At 38.2% G+C, this 13,595-nt stretch overlaps 1 pseudogene across 1 annotated transcript; it reads right to left on the reverse strand.

The window, feature by feature from the left end:
• Positions 1–8,390: 8,390 nt before the first annotated feature.
• LOC143593546 (receptor protein-tyrosine kinase CEPR1 pseudogene) lies at positions 8,391–13,037 on the reverse strand (annotated as a pseudogene). Its single transcript, XR_013146124.1, has 2 exons — positions 11,678–13,037; positions 8,391–8,880 (listed from the first exon to the last, which is right to left on the reverse strand). The product of XR_013146124.1 is annotated as a receptor protein-tyrosine kinase CEPR1 pseudogene (transcript).
• Between the last annotated feature and the right edge of the window lie 558 nt (positions 13,038–13,595).

Below are 13,595 nucleotides of genomic sequence, written 5' to 3' on the forward strand. Positions count from 1 at the left end.
TAAGGCTTACAGATTCGGTTCATCATGTCCATGAACGTAGCCGGCGCATCAGTAAGTTCAAATGGCATAACGGTGAACTCATAATGGCCATACCTTGTTCGGAAAGCTGTTTTCGGAATGTCTTCAGATTGAACTTTGAGTTGGTGATAGCCGGAACGAAGATCGATTTTTGAAAAGAAGCTAGCACCTTGAAGTTGGTCGAACAGATTACCGATACGAGGGAGTGGATAACGATTCTTGATTGTGACTTTGTTGAGAGCTCGGTAGTCGATGCACATACGCATGGATCCATCCTTCTTCTTGACGAATAGTATCGGCGCTCCCCATGGTGATGAACTTGGTCGTATGAATCCTTTCTCGAGAAGCTCGTCAATTTGTTTCTTCAGTTATTTCATCTCAGTTGGCGCGAGGTGATATGGAGCTTTGGCGATCGGAGAAGCTCCTGGAATAAGATCGATCCTAAATTCTACTTCACGATCAGGAGGAATACCAGGAAGTTCGTCGGGAAAGACATCGGCATAGTCGAAAACAACGGGAACGTTTTTGATTTCTTTGGGTTTTGATTCTTCGGTGACGTAGGCCATGAATGCTAAGCATCCTTGATTCAAACATTTGTTAGCCCTTATCATGGAGATTAGGCTAACTTGGCCAGCATCTTTATCCCCTTCGATTCGTATGGTACGTTTATCAGGGGATCGAAGTTCAATAGTCTTGCTATTGCAAAGGATACGAGCATGGTTGTCGGATAACCAATCCATACCCAATACAACATCAAAACCAACAAGAGTCATGGGTAGCAATTGAATAGGCAAAACGTAACCAGCTAATAAGATTTTTCCGTTTTCTAGGGCTTCGGAGATTTTAATGATTTCGTCATTAGCGGTCTCAACGCTTAGAGTTTTATTAAGTTTGATTAAAGGTTAGTCTAATAGACTACAAAATTTATACTCTATAAAACTTAAGTTGGCACCTGAATCAACCAAGACTCTAGCATAAGCGTTGTTAACTAGGAACGTACCGGTAATGGTTTCCGGTGTGTCGGCCGCTTTCTTTGTATCCATGACGAAGACTCTTGCATTGCCCTTCTTGGGCTCATTCTTTTGACCGCTACCACCCGCACCACCAGTCGTGGGCTTATTCTTGGGGCACTCGAAGCTAAGGTGTCCCATCTCCTTGCAATTGTAGCAGATCATCTTCTTCTTCCAACAATCGGCCGTGGCGTGGACGGGTTTGTGACATGATTCACAGAGTCGTGGGGTCAAATGGCATCTACCCCTATGGTATTTCTTGCAAATTTTGCATTGTGGGATGTCGGAGTTAAAGCCAGACCTTCGTTGATCGACTCCTTTACCCTTGAATCGGGTATTTCATTCTTTCTTCGGGTCTTGTGTTGTCACGACCCTCTTGTCTTCTTCCTTGTTGCGGATCATTCCGCCCATCAAGTATCCAGCCAACTCTATCCCGGAGTCAGCGGTTTGTGGCAAGTGTGACCTTACCATGTCACGAATCTCTCGTGTTAGTCCCCAAATATAATGTGTAACCTTGCTGGATTCTGGGGTAACCAGCTGGGGAACCAAGCGACAGTATTCGTGAAATTTTGTGTTGTACTCACGAAGGTTTGTTCCAACAACCTTGTGAGCCAAGAATCTGGTTTGGATTTGGTCCGTTTCATGCATCGGACAAAATTTAGACATCAGCAACTATTTGAACTCGTTCCAAGTCATATTATACATCACCTCCCTTCCTCTACTCAAGATTAACGTGTTCCACCATTCTAAAGCCTCGCCTTTAAACATGAGGGCGGAATACTGAATTTTCTCTTCGTCAGAACACTTGCTTGTAATCACAATCGTCTCCATTTCCTTAAGCCACCTCACGGTTGTGATGGCTCCCTTGTCACCATGGAACTCCTTCGGTCCATAGTATTAAAGTCTTTGAATGAACACCCACCTATTTTGAGTTTCTTGAATTCTTGACGAACCCCACCATCAGCGTTTGATTCATGCACACTTTCATCCATACGTGAGGGTCTAGAACGGGGTTTTGAAACGGATTTTCGAGAAGGATGAACAGATTGTGAATGTTTTGTTTGTCTCGATTGGGATCTAATTCAGTTTCGTCCCTTACGACATCTTTTACTAAATTTTGAATTTGTTTCATGTACTTATCAGGGATCGGTTCTACTTTTTCGTTTTCGGGTCCCTTTCCTTTTTCTTCTCGTTTTTCGGCTTCCTTTCGGGAAGCCTCAAAGTTATTACTTTGTTGAGACATTTTATCTTTTTCTTTTTATTCTTTAGATCTGAAATTTAATGAATGTTCTGTATTAAACATATATCTTATTTATTTCAACATTTGTATATACCATACAAGGTATATACATAGATTATTACAACACACGCATATATGTACATTCATACTCGATGTATATATATTCCTATACATACATCACATAACACATAACATTACATTATACATCACATAAATTTCATCTCTCGAAAACACGCCATCATCACTATCTTCTCAATCCTTCATAAACTTCTTAACAACCCTTGTCAGTTTGTTGCACTTACGAAGAAGCGTCTCTCCTATCTTCTTCTTCTTTTTCCCATCCATAGCAATCTTCTTTCTCAAATCATAGGTCTCGTGTAAAGCTCGATCCAGATGTTCCTCCTGTGACTGGGGAATGTCATTGGGATAGCCATATCGAGGTGGTGGATCTCGGTATCCCATCATCACTACGTCATAATGATTCCTTGGATCTGGGTATGGGGAAGCAGTCACATCGGATTGGTAGTTGAAGAAAGTGTCGGCAGCCTCATTCTGCTCTTGTATCTCATTTTCCTGGTCTTCAACCGATGGGATCTCACCTGTGTATGGTGGGAAGCTTGACGTTTCTTTGCCCTTGAGTTGCTCCAGATACTGAACATACGGATCGAAGGAACCGTAGCTTGGGTTTTGGGAATTGAGTGATCCATCCATTGAGCTTGATATCTCATTAGGATTATCGGGATGCTCTACTTCCGGTTCTTCCTCATTCTCTTCCTCAGGATTCTCCTCTTCTTCAGGGTCCTCTTCTTCTTCGGGATCCTCCTCCTCCTCGGGTTCTTCTTCTTCCGGTTCATATTCCTCCATGGTTTGTGCAGTTTCATTCACCATTGAGGACATTTTGAAACTTTCGTAGGGCATAATTACCCTCATCTTGGGCTTGCGGGACGGCCCTTTGCCATTGTTGGGTTGTGAGTTGACTTCATTAATGGTGGAGCTTCCAGTAAGCCACCTTCGTGGGTCGGAGGATGGGATCTTGGTTCTTCCTTTATTGGTCGGTTTTAAAGGAAGGCATAAGATGGGTGTGGATTTGGTAAATATCCAGTGGAAAAGTACTGTGGTATCTCCGATGGTTGGTAAGTGGGGATCTCCGATGGGTGGTATGTTGGTATTTCAGAGGGATGGTATATGGGCATTGTTGGTGGATGATAGCTTGAGTGCCTTGGTGGTTCGATTCTTTGTGTCGGTGGACTATCGGGTAATTTAATTGGACAATGCTCAGTTCCTGGGAAGTATATTGGTTTGGGTCGTTCAATGTATTGGTCTCGGTTGAAGAAAGCCTCAAAATAATCTTCACTCATGATGTCTTTTGGGAATTTGTAGTATTTTCTCGCTCTTCTTGCTTCACGATCATAATACTCCATTAATTTTTCGTACGATATCTCTTGATGGGTGGTTTAGAATGTATAGAGGGAAAGAAAGGGTTACCAACCAATCTTATCCCTATTTCAAATAAACAAGTAAATATTTCCTATGCTTTCGGATCGAAGCTTGGGTATCGTTTTATGATACCCAATTCGCTAAGATCGATGACTCTGATACCAACCTATCACATCGCTTTCAGTCGGGCATTATGCCTTCATTCGGTCATTATGCCTACCTTTTACTCGGCTTATAGTTCCTAGACACTCGGGCAGCACTTCGACGCCGCTTGATCTTTTCAACTCTCGCTTTGATCAACACTTTACTCGAACACACCAAACGAGACACACTTCCATATCGGCACGCTTAACGAGGTAACTTGCCGGGACATCCCACCAATACCATCTTCTTTCATAACATCATCGGGAGGTGGCACGATTATCGAGGTATGGAATGGAAAATGAGGAATCGGGTATGGTTATCGAGGTGGATCGAGGGCACGTATTTAGTGGTGTAGAGAGATGTTAGAAAGAGAGTAGTACGTGTAAATTTTGGTGTGGATTATGAAGACCCGAACCTTGCTATTTATAGGCAAGATTTTGGATCCCATCGCGGTACGCGATGGGTTCCTTGGCTGGCCTGTCGCGTAGCGCGACGTAGGCCTGGCCAGTCACCTAGTAGACCTGCCACGTGGCGACACGCGATGGGCTTATCCTTTGTCCGGTCGCGTAGCGCGATAGGACAAGAAAACAAATTTTTCATTTTCAACCTTGGAGTTTGGAATTTGGCAGAATTGATCCCTAGACTTTGATTCTTAACATTTTTTGCTCGAAATTTCCGTGATGTTACATCTCATCCCTAATTCAGCATACCGTATTTATTGGTCAATCTCCACTGATTGAAGTATTGATGCCATAAATTATATTCTAAGCATACTTAATATAAAAATAAAAAGATGTTAATATAATAATTAGGTGTCATTAATATATTTTCATTAAAATTGAAATGTATATATAAAAGAGTTTATGTTTAAAGAGTACATTTACATTCGATTTTTGAGACATTTTCATATTGAAGAAAACTATAATAATATCTTTTACAAATATTCATTCTTAAAAATCATAGACAAATTTTTCATTTTTTATATTTATTTTAAGTCTATTGTGATAATTGAAAAATAGTGTGTTTATAAGGACACCATAAAAGTGGTTAAAAAGGTAAAATCTAATGTCTTTTTTGTCTATGGTCGGGTATGGAATGTGTTTTAAATTTTGCTTTCAGTGACATTGCTTCATTATTGTATTCTGATGGTAGAACAACTCATTCCCGATTTAAAATTCAAATATATTTGATGATATAAAACGACTATGTTTGTAATACGTTTTTTACATAATAATAAGAGACTTAATTATCTTTTTATATTATTTGTATTAAATTAGTCATTGTAATTTATATATTAATTCATCCCGTGTAATACACGGGTTTCTAAATCTAGTTATCTAATGTATATAAATAAAAGATTTGGTGTTGAAGGACCTCATTTGGCTTATTTGTACAAGGCAACTTTTTTTTTTGTTTAGTTCCGGGCTATAACGAATGTAATGAAAACCGGTCGAATGCCAATTTTGTTTTTGTTTTTGTTACGATACTGTAACGAATATGAAGGAAACCGATCAAATATGTGTACACTCACCGCGTTGTTTAGGTTATAGTACCGTAAAGAACGTAATGAAACCAATAGAATGGCATTTTTTTAGTTTTGGTACCGTAACGAACATGACGGAACCGACCAAATTGGCGTAGACTCCCCACCTCATTGCCCGGAATAGACAATAGTCAAGTTATATCGACGCTCGAGTTTTACCGACCGACGCCACCCCATTGGCCTCCTCAAATTTAATTATTTTTTGGTATATTTTTGGTTTATTACTAGTACAATAACGCATGTAACCGAAACCGGCATTTGCGTCAACTTACTATCTCAATGCTTGGGACCGATGACAATTATGTTTGCCATCGTCAAAATTTTACTAACCTTCCCCGCTACAACACGTCGAGTAAAACACTAATTAATTATATACTAAAAAAAGTATTTTTGAACATAAAAATTAAAAAGCTTTCGGTTAGGACATCAAATTTGTAGCCAACAACCTTTGCTTATATAGAAACTTAAGTGTCATTTTATTACATGTAGTTTGTTTAATTACGCAACTTTGGTACTGATTTTAAATTTATTGCAAATGGTTAACTCACATTTCTAAACTGCAATTTTAGTACTTTTTTCTAACTTTGTTCGTTAAGTCATGAAGTTTTTTTTACCAAAATGAGGGAGGTAGGAAAATTATTTACTAAAATGAGTGATTTTAAAAGTATACCAAAATAGGTTTTCCTTAATAAATGCATATTTTCTCACTCCTATTTTTGTTGAATAATTTAATTTCCATTAGAAATTTCAATATAAAAATATAGATAGGAAATGAGTTAAAAATAATAATTTTTTATATTTATTTTTCGTTTATTATGTTTCATTTATTTATTATAACCCATTTAAAAATAACTGATGTTTTAAACAAAAAAAAATTACTTCCTCCGTCCATTTGAAAGTGTCTACATTTTCATTTTAGTTTGTCTCATTGCAAATGTCCATTTTTAAAGTTTATTAACTAATTTCCAAGTTTACCCTTACACAAATACAATCATTGAAACTTTTTAAATTTTGTCTTTTTATATATGTAAAGAGCATTATAGTCATTTATTAAGCAAAAAGTGCAATAATTCAAAGTTTCTTAAAATTTGGGTTTTTCAAACCATAACACTTGTTATAATTGGTGACCTAACATGCTCTGTTGAGGTTTTCAATGTCGAGCAGTTGAGGCGTTCAGTAGCAGCGGGATATGAACGAGGCTCAAGATTAGGGCTTTTCTAGTATCCGTCACCTGACGCTTGCTCAACTGGTAAAAACCGACCAAACTTGAGACAAATTTCGTCTATTAGCATCAATATTATTTCTTTGGGGTTAGTTTTTCACGGTTGTTAAAGACCCTTCTATGGGAAAAAACTCTGGCCGACTAGATTGCAGTCGACTTCTGATGGTTCCGACAACCATGAAATCGTACACCTTTTGTCAAACAGGCTTTCTGTCTCGTTTTCATCAATTTTAATTGTTACGAATTCACTCAAGATCTTTCATTTCTGGTTGCCATTTATTAACATCAATTTGTGTTTAATTTTCTGTAAGTTCAAGGTTGAAAGTGTGGTTGAAATTTGGGGTTTGTTGAGTGGAAATTGTGTGGTATAATGTGATGGTTCATACGGTTAAATTTCAGCATTTCATTTCGTATGGAAAGAAACCGGGGTGATAGTCTAGGATTTGTGAGGATGGTGTTGATTTTTTGATTTACATGCTAAGTTTGTTTACATTGATGACCAGAGGTAGGAGATCTTTTGTGTTAAGAGATTTTTTTTTGTTAGGAAAGTATTAAAGGGAAAATTTTGATTAAAACAAAAAAAATAACCCTTGGCTTAATGGACAAAGTTAGACGTAGTTAGGAAAAAGTACTCAAATTGCAGGTTTTAGAAAAATGAGGTAGTCATTTACAATAAATTCAAAATTAATACTAAGGTTACGTAATTAAACAAATCACAAATACTAAAATAAATGGCACTTAATTAATTGTTACAAATGTCATATTTGGAATATAAGTACTCTATAATCATAAATTGGATGTGGCTCAATGGTAGAGCACTTACTTTAATAGTGAGATGTAAGGGGGTCAAACCCCACTACCACCAATTTATATGAGAGATATGATGGATGACTCTGGCTTGTCAGGGTTTGAGTCATGATCTTACCCGGTTTTACCGCCTCCTCGCTGTCGTGTCATTTGGCGGGCGTGGGGGTCTGGTTTTATCCGGTGAATCCCTCAACAGGTGGACCGCTAGGGGCTCCGTCCGTCCGGACTAGTGGCCGACTCGGGCCACCTTTAGCCAATGGAGGCCGCGTACAGAATACCCGACGTTACTTAGTTGGCCGTTAAAAAAAAAGAGTAATCTGTAATCATAGGTTCTAGGAGAATGAGTGATAATCATTCTTCATAGCTAAAAACTTTGATTTATGGGTTCTCCACCATGGAAAAAGAAAATATCATCTTAATGAATTTTTTTCTTTTAAAGGACCCAGCATACCACTCATATAGTGCTGATTCTTTTTTGTTTTCATAAATGCCTGATACGATCTTCTTTTGGTGAATATAAATTGCCCACTTAGGGCGTGTACACAACCTTTAAAATGGACGAATAAAATTATATCTATTGGTCAGAGACAAAAAGGTAACGACTTATGGAATACATACCATTATCTATTCTAAACTCATGTAGAATACATAGAGGAGCGTTGAGACTATTGATGAAGCTTGGACTTTCATAAAAAAAAATAAAAAAAAATTGAAGGTCACGGACCTAGCTTGTTTGGAGAGAAAAAGGGAAGGGTTGTGGGTGGGAGGGGGGGGATTGGGAGGTCAATATGTATAAAAGTTTTCGGACGAAAACAAAAAAACGGGTGAGACCTCCCGGGTCCTTTATATGATTCACCCTTGTTCGAGATTCAATATTGAACGATTAGAACATACAAACTTACATTAAAGAGCTTATAGTAGTTATTACTACAAATATTAAGATTGTATTTATGGGCCAGATCGGTTAAGTTGATATGTACAATGACTATTTCTAAATAGGTCTCAAAAGCTAGTAAAACTATTCTTTGTGGATATTATGCAACATTATTTCGAACTACTCAAAAACAAAGAACGTTGTTGTCATTATCATACACTTGCTTTGCCGGTTCTTTGCTCTTGTTTGGCGACTTGCAATGATCTAATTTGCAAGGGTCCGCCTCAATAAGCAACTGAACGACCTCATCCATGGTAGGACGGAGGGTTGCTATCTTGCATGTACAACGGATGGCTATTCGAAGAACCTTAATTATCTCATTGTTGAAATAACCGGAAAGTCTCTTATCCAAAGCCTCAATTGCTCCTTCTTTTGTCTCCACTTTTGTTGAAATCCAATATATGATGTTCTTGCTTTCTCCAAACTCCATCTCCACGGGCATCTTACCGGTTATCAGCTCCATTAGTACAACACCGAAACTATAGACGTCACACTTTGTTGTTGCCTTGCATGAATACGCGTACTCTATATTATAATTGTCAGTTAAAAAATATAACATCAATTAAAGAAAGATTAAACTATACTTATAAAGTAAATCCCTGAATATTTGTTTTGTCTCAAATGTCTTGTAAATAATTTTCTCAAAAATATATTATTATCGATGATATATATGATTCTTTACCTCATCTTCCTATGCTATTAAAGCAAGACAATTCCATATGTTATTCAATTAGACCTTGCCAAGCGTACAAGTTTCTACTTTTACAATTTCCACTTCACGAATGACAAAATGAAAAATATGGTGTCGATGAGAATCAGACTCGCCACCTTGCTTTTAAAATGTTTGTGGTTTATCAACTCAACCATGATGAATTGATATTAGTCTTCTCCTTTTCTTAATTGGTATAGATTCCCAAACTTCCATATTAATTTCTTTTAAAATACAAATACATATGCAAATTATTCTTATGAATCCATAAAATATGTTATTATGTATATTATTAAATTTCACTTTTTTGTTTTTCTTAACCACCAGTGTATCACACGGGCTTTATCTTGACATACTAATTGTTTACATAGAATTAATTGTTTTCATCACAACTCCATCTGTAATATATTTACTTATGTAGAATCTAGCCTATAAGGGTATAAAAACACAGGGAATTATCATTTAGTGGCATGTTACTATGTTAGTGATAAAGAGAAATTTAAAACCATATGTTATTTTTTTTTGTAAGGCTGAGGGGCGTGGGGCTTCAGCGGGGGCGCGAGAGCCCCTCCGCTCGCGCCCCCAGGCGCGAGCACCACACCACCGAGGCGCGAGAGGGGCGCGAGCGCGAAAAACAAGGCGGGCGCAAGGTGGGTCGCGGGACAAAGCTGGCGTAAAGGTGGCTTGGGGTGCGTGACATAGCCGTTGGAGTGTACACAAATGAGCCGTTGGCTCTTTAATTTAATAAAAAAAAATCATTCTTCCTATATATAAACCCAATATCACCTAAAACAATTACCACACCCAAAATCACATAAAACAATTACCACAACTTCAAAAAAAACCCAAAATCAACCCATCTTCCAAACCTTTTTTTAAAAACATGGCTGGAAATTGGTACCCAAACCTAGATTCAGGTTATAGTTACGACGATTTATGGTCGTCACCAGACCAATCGATGTTTTTTTCGGGGTCGCAAGAAACATCCGGCTTTCAACCATCCAACATACAACCGTCTCCTAACTTTGTTGTTCCGGAGACACAAGAATCACACGGTGAGGCTACGGGACAAAGAAGACGCGCCCACCGGAAAAAACAAGTTGCAACGGACGGGTCGGGACCGGCTTCGACTCCGAGGACGAAACGGAAAACCACTCCGTGGTCATCGGATGAGAAGGAAGCCTTGTGTCGGGCTTGGATAGTCATTTCTGAGGATCGGCGTTGCGGTAATTGTTTTAACGTTTTTAAAAATGATTTTTAATAAAAAAGTTAAATAAAAAAGTTAACTGGAAATCTAATTTAATTATTCATTTTGCAGCCGACTACCAAAAGAGCAAGGTCTTTTGGACAAAGGTTAGGGAGACGTTCTATTCGCTCGTTGGGAGTACAGAGCGGAACGCCGATATGATTTCAGGTCGGTGGTCCGAAATCAGAAAATTTGTCGGCTTGTTTACTAATCTTTTCAACAGGAACGCCGGTCGTATGAGACCAAGTGGCAGTGATGATTTGGCGGTTTACAATTTCACTGTCGAAGAGTAGAAGCAGGAGTGTCTGCGGAGGTATGGGACGGTGAAGACGTGGGACGATGTAAAGTTGTGGGAGAGTTGAAAAGGTGTTCCAAGTGGGTTGAGCTGGTGGCGCCGGACCATGATGCGGAAGTAGGGCCGAAACGGACTAAAACTAGTTCGTCTGGAGCGTACAGCACTTCTGCCGCGTTGGATTCGACCTAAACATTGCGGGGGAGGAAATGTCTTCACCGCCGAGGAGGCGGCCATTGGGACGGGACGCCAAGGGGAAAAAACCGGCTGAGGGGGCAGCCGTAAACATCATCGATCTTGTTGAATCCCTCAATAAATTCAACAAAACCATGGAGGTGGTCTCTAATGACAAAAAGGAAAAAAGTCGAATGAGAGATTTGGACTTCCTTACAAGAGACTTCAGTAACCTAAATCCGGTCGATCAAATGCTGATGGAAAAGCAAAAGGAACGTATCCGAAAGAGGTTGATCGAAGAAGACCAAGCCGAAGAATAAGAATAATGTTTTTTTAGTACTTTAATTTTTATTTTATTTTTAGATATTAAAGTTTTTTTTTAATGTGTGTTTTTTTTAATAATTTATGAGTTTTTTTTAATAATACGTTTTTTGAATATATTTATAAAAAAATAAAAAAAAATCCGCTGGAGCCCCTGCTCGCGCCCCTCTACACCAGGGCCAGGGGCTCCAGCGGGGGCTCCAACACCCATCTTATCCAGTTTCTCTCTCTGCCACACGTCACAATATTATTGGCTGGAACCCCCACTCGCGCCCCCGTTAGAGCCCCCCACACCCCTCAGCCTAACATTACTAAGGGGCATTATTCTGAACATTTTTTTTATCAACAAACTATTTAAAAACAGTGAGAAAAAGGTTTGAATTTTGGGTCTTGATAAACTGTCACACTCTTAGTGACGTTACATGTAGCTATTTTTGCACTTTTACCTTCACTTTTCCTCATAGTTGAATACCTTTACTAACTGCTGTGTTACTTTTATGACTCCAATGTCTGTGTCACTAACACAGTATTTTTCAACTTGTCATGTTGTCTGTGAATTAAAGTTAGTTTGTAGATGTACCTGGTGCTATGTAACCATAGGAGCCAGCAACAATAGTGGTGGTGGAGTTTTTCCCTTTGGCCCTTAGAACCTTTGGTATTCCAAAATCTGCCACTTTTGGTTCAAAGTCTCTATCCAACAGGATATTTGTGGACTTGATGTCTCTATGAATAATCGGTAGCATCAAATCGTGGTGCAAATAAGCTAAACCCTGCGCCACACCAAGTGCGATCCTGTGTCTAGTCGGCCAATCCAAAAGACACTTACCTCTATGAAGTGCATCCCAAAGATTGCCATTTGGCATGTATTCATACACCAACAAATTGCAATCAGAACCAGAAAAGTAACAATACAATTTGACAATATTTTTGTGCCTTATGTTCCGTAATGTCTCCACTTCGGTTTTCAACTCGCGGTTCATGATATGTTGTTCATCCGTATACTCGTCCTTCATTTTCTGACTCCAAAGCCGCTTAACTGCAACCACTTCACCATTGCTGAGATCGATCTTGTAAACAGTTCCAGATCCACCATGTCCTACAACATTCTTGTCGATAATGGCTTCAAGTGTCTCATCCTGATCAAAACTTATTCGATGAAAGCTTTTCACATTATAAGAAAAGTAAGAAGGCGACCATGTTTCCTCATGTTTCTTAACATCTCTTTCTTTACTAAACCATCTTTTAACAAACATAATACCTGCAATGACAATAATCCCAACCGACACTACAGCGATCCAAATGTAATCAACTTTCTTCCTGTTGTAAGATTGAGCACAAAAGGAGAAGTTTTGATATGGTGGATTGGGATACTCGGAAACACAAAGATTAGGGTTGCCTAAAAAGCTTGTCAGCTGTCCTCCTTTGATGAAGGAATTAGGTATTGGCCCTGAAAGTTGATTATTGGAAAAGTTCATGGAAGTTGGAAGCAAATCACAAAGGCCTTTTGGGATAGAACCGGTTAACAGGTTTCTAGAAAGATCAAGAACATTTAGAGATGTTAGTGAAGATAATGAATTTGGGATGTCGCCAGAGAGTTTATTTGCTTGCAATAACAAAAGATTGAGTCTTTTTAAATCACCAATAGATGAAGGGATTGGCCCAGAAATCAGATTATTGCTGAGATCAATCTTGACAAGTTTAAAAGGTTGTGAGATTTCAGAAGGGATAACCCCAGAGATTTTATTATTTGTCAAGAGCAATTCCGACAGATTCAGGTATTGACCCGGAGAAAGAATTGTCACTCAGATCGATGATTGACACAGCCGGGAGGCTCAGAATCTCAGTTTCTTCTTAAACTTAGATGAATTGTTTGTATTTAAATAGTTGTCTACACATGGGTGATGTAACTCTTTCATGAAAGAGGATATGTTTGACCCCATGTATAAAGGTCTTATGTTTTGTGAACAAGTTTTTAGGCTACAAAAGTGTAAAAATGGACTTGAATAAGTTTGAAATAATAGACATAGTCAACATAGTTTTTTTGTAAAGTTATGTATCATTTTGGTCTGGGTTCAAAAGGGTTATTTTTTAAAAAAAATAATCAATTTGGTTAAGGAGAAAACGCGGTTGGGATATTTTAAAATTATTGTTGCTAATAATGATCATGGTTAAAAGTCTAAGGCAATTAACACACATATATATATATATATATATTAACTTGTTCAATTTTTTTTAATTCTCTCTCTTTTGATTTAAAAAACAGGGTGTATGGCTGATATTGAGGTAATTGCAGCATAGCTTTAGTCAACAGGTTAGGTTTTCCAGTAACTTTTTCTATATTTATTACTTGATTTTTCTGATTTTTCTTTTCATAGAGTATAAAGTGAACAGTGCTGTTGGTTATTTTGCAGCTGAAGATTCTCTTACTGCTGAAGATATTATGGCAGTTTTGAGCCATCTTTTAACCAGTCCACATAACTCACTTTATATACTCCTAT

This window comes from Bidens hawaiensis, unplaced genomic scaffold (assembly GCF_021521415.1).
Source record: "Bidens hawaiensis isolate Kalapana, Puna unplaced genomic scaffold, B.hawaiensis_p1.1 tig00042308_1, whole genome shotgun sequence".
Taxonomy (NCBI): domain Eukaryota; kingdom Viridiplantae; phylum Streptophyta; class Magnoliopsida; order Asterales; family Asteraceae; genus Bidens; species Bidens hawaiensis.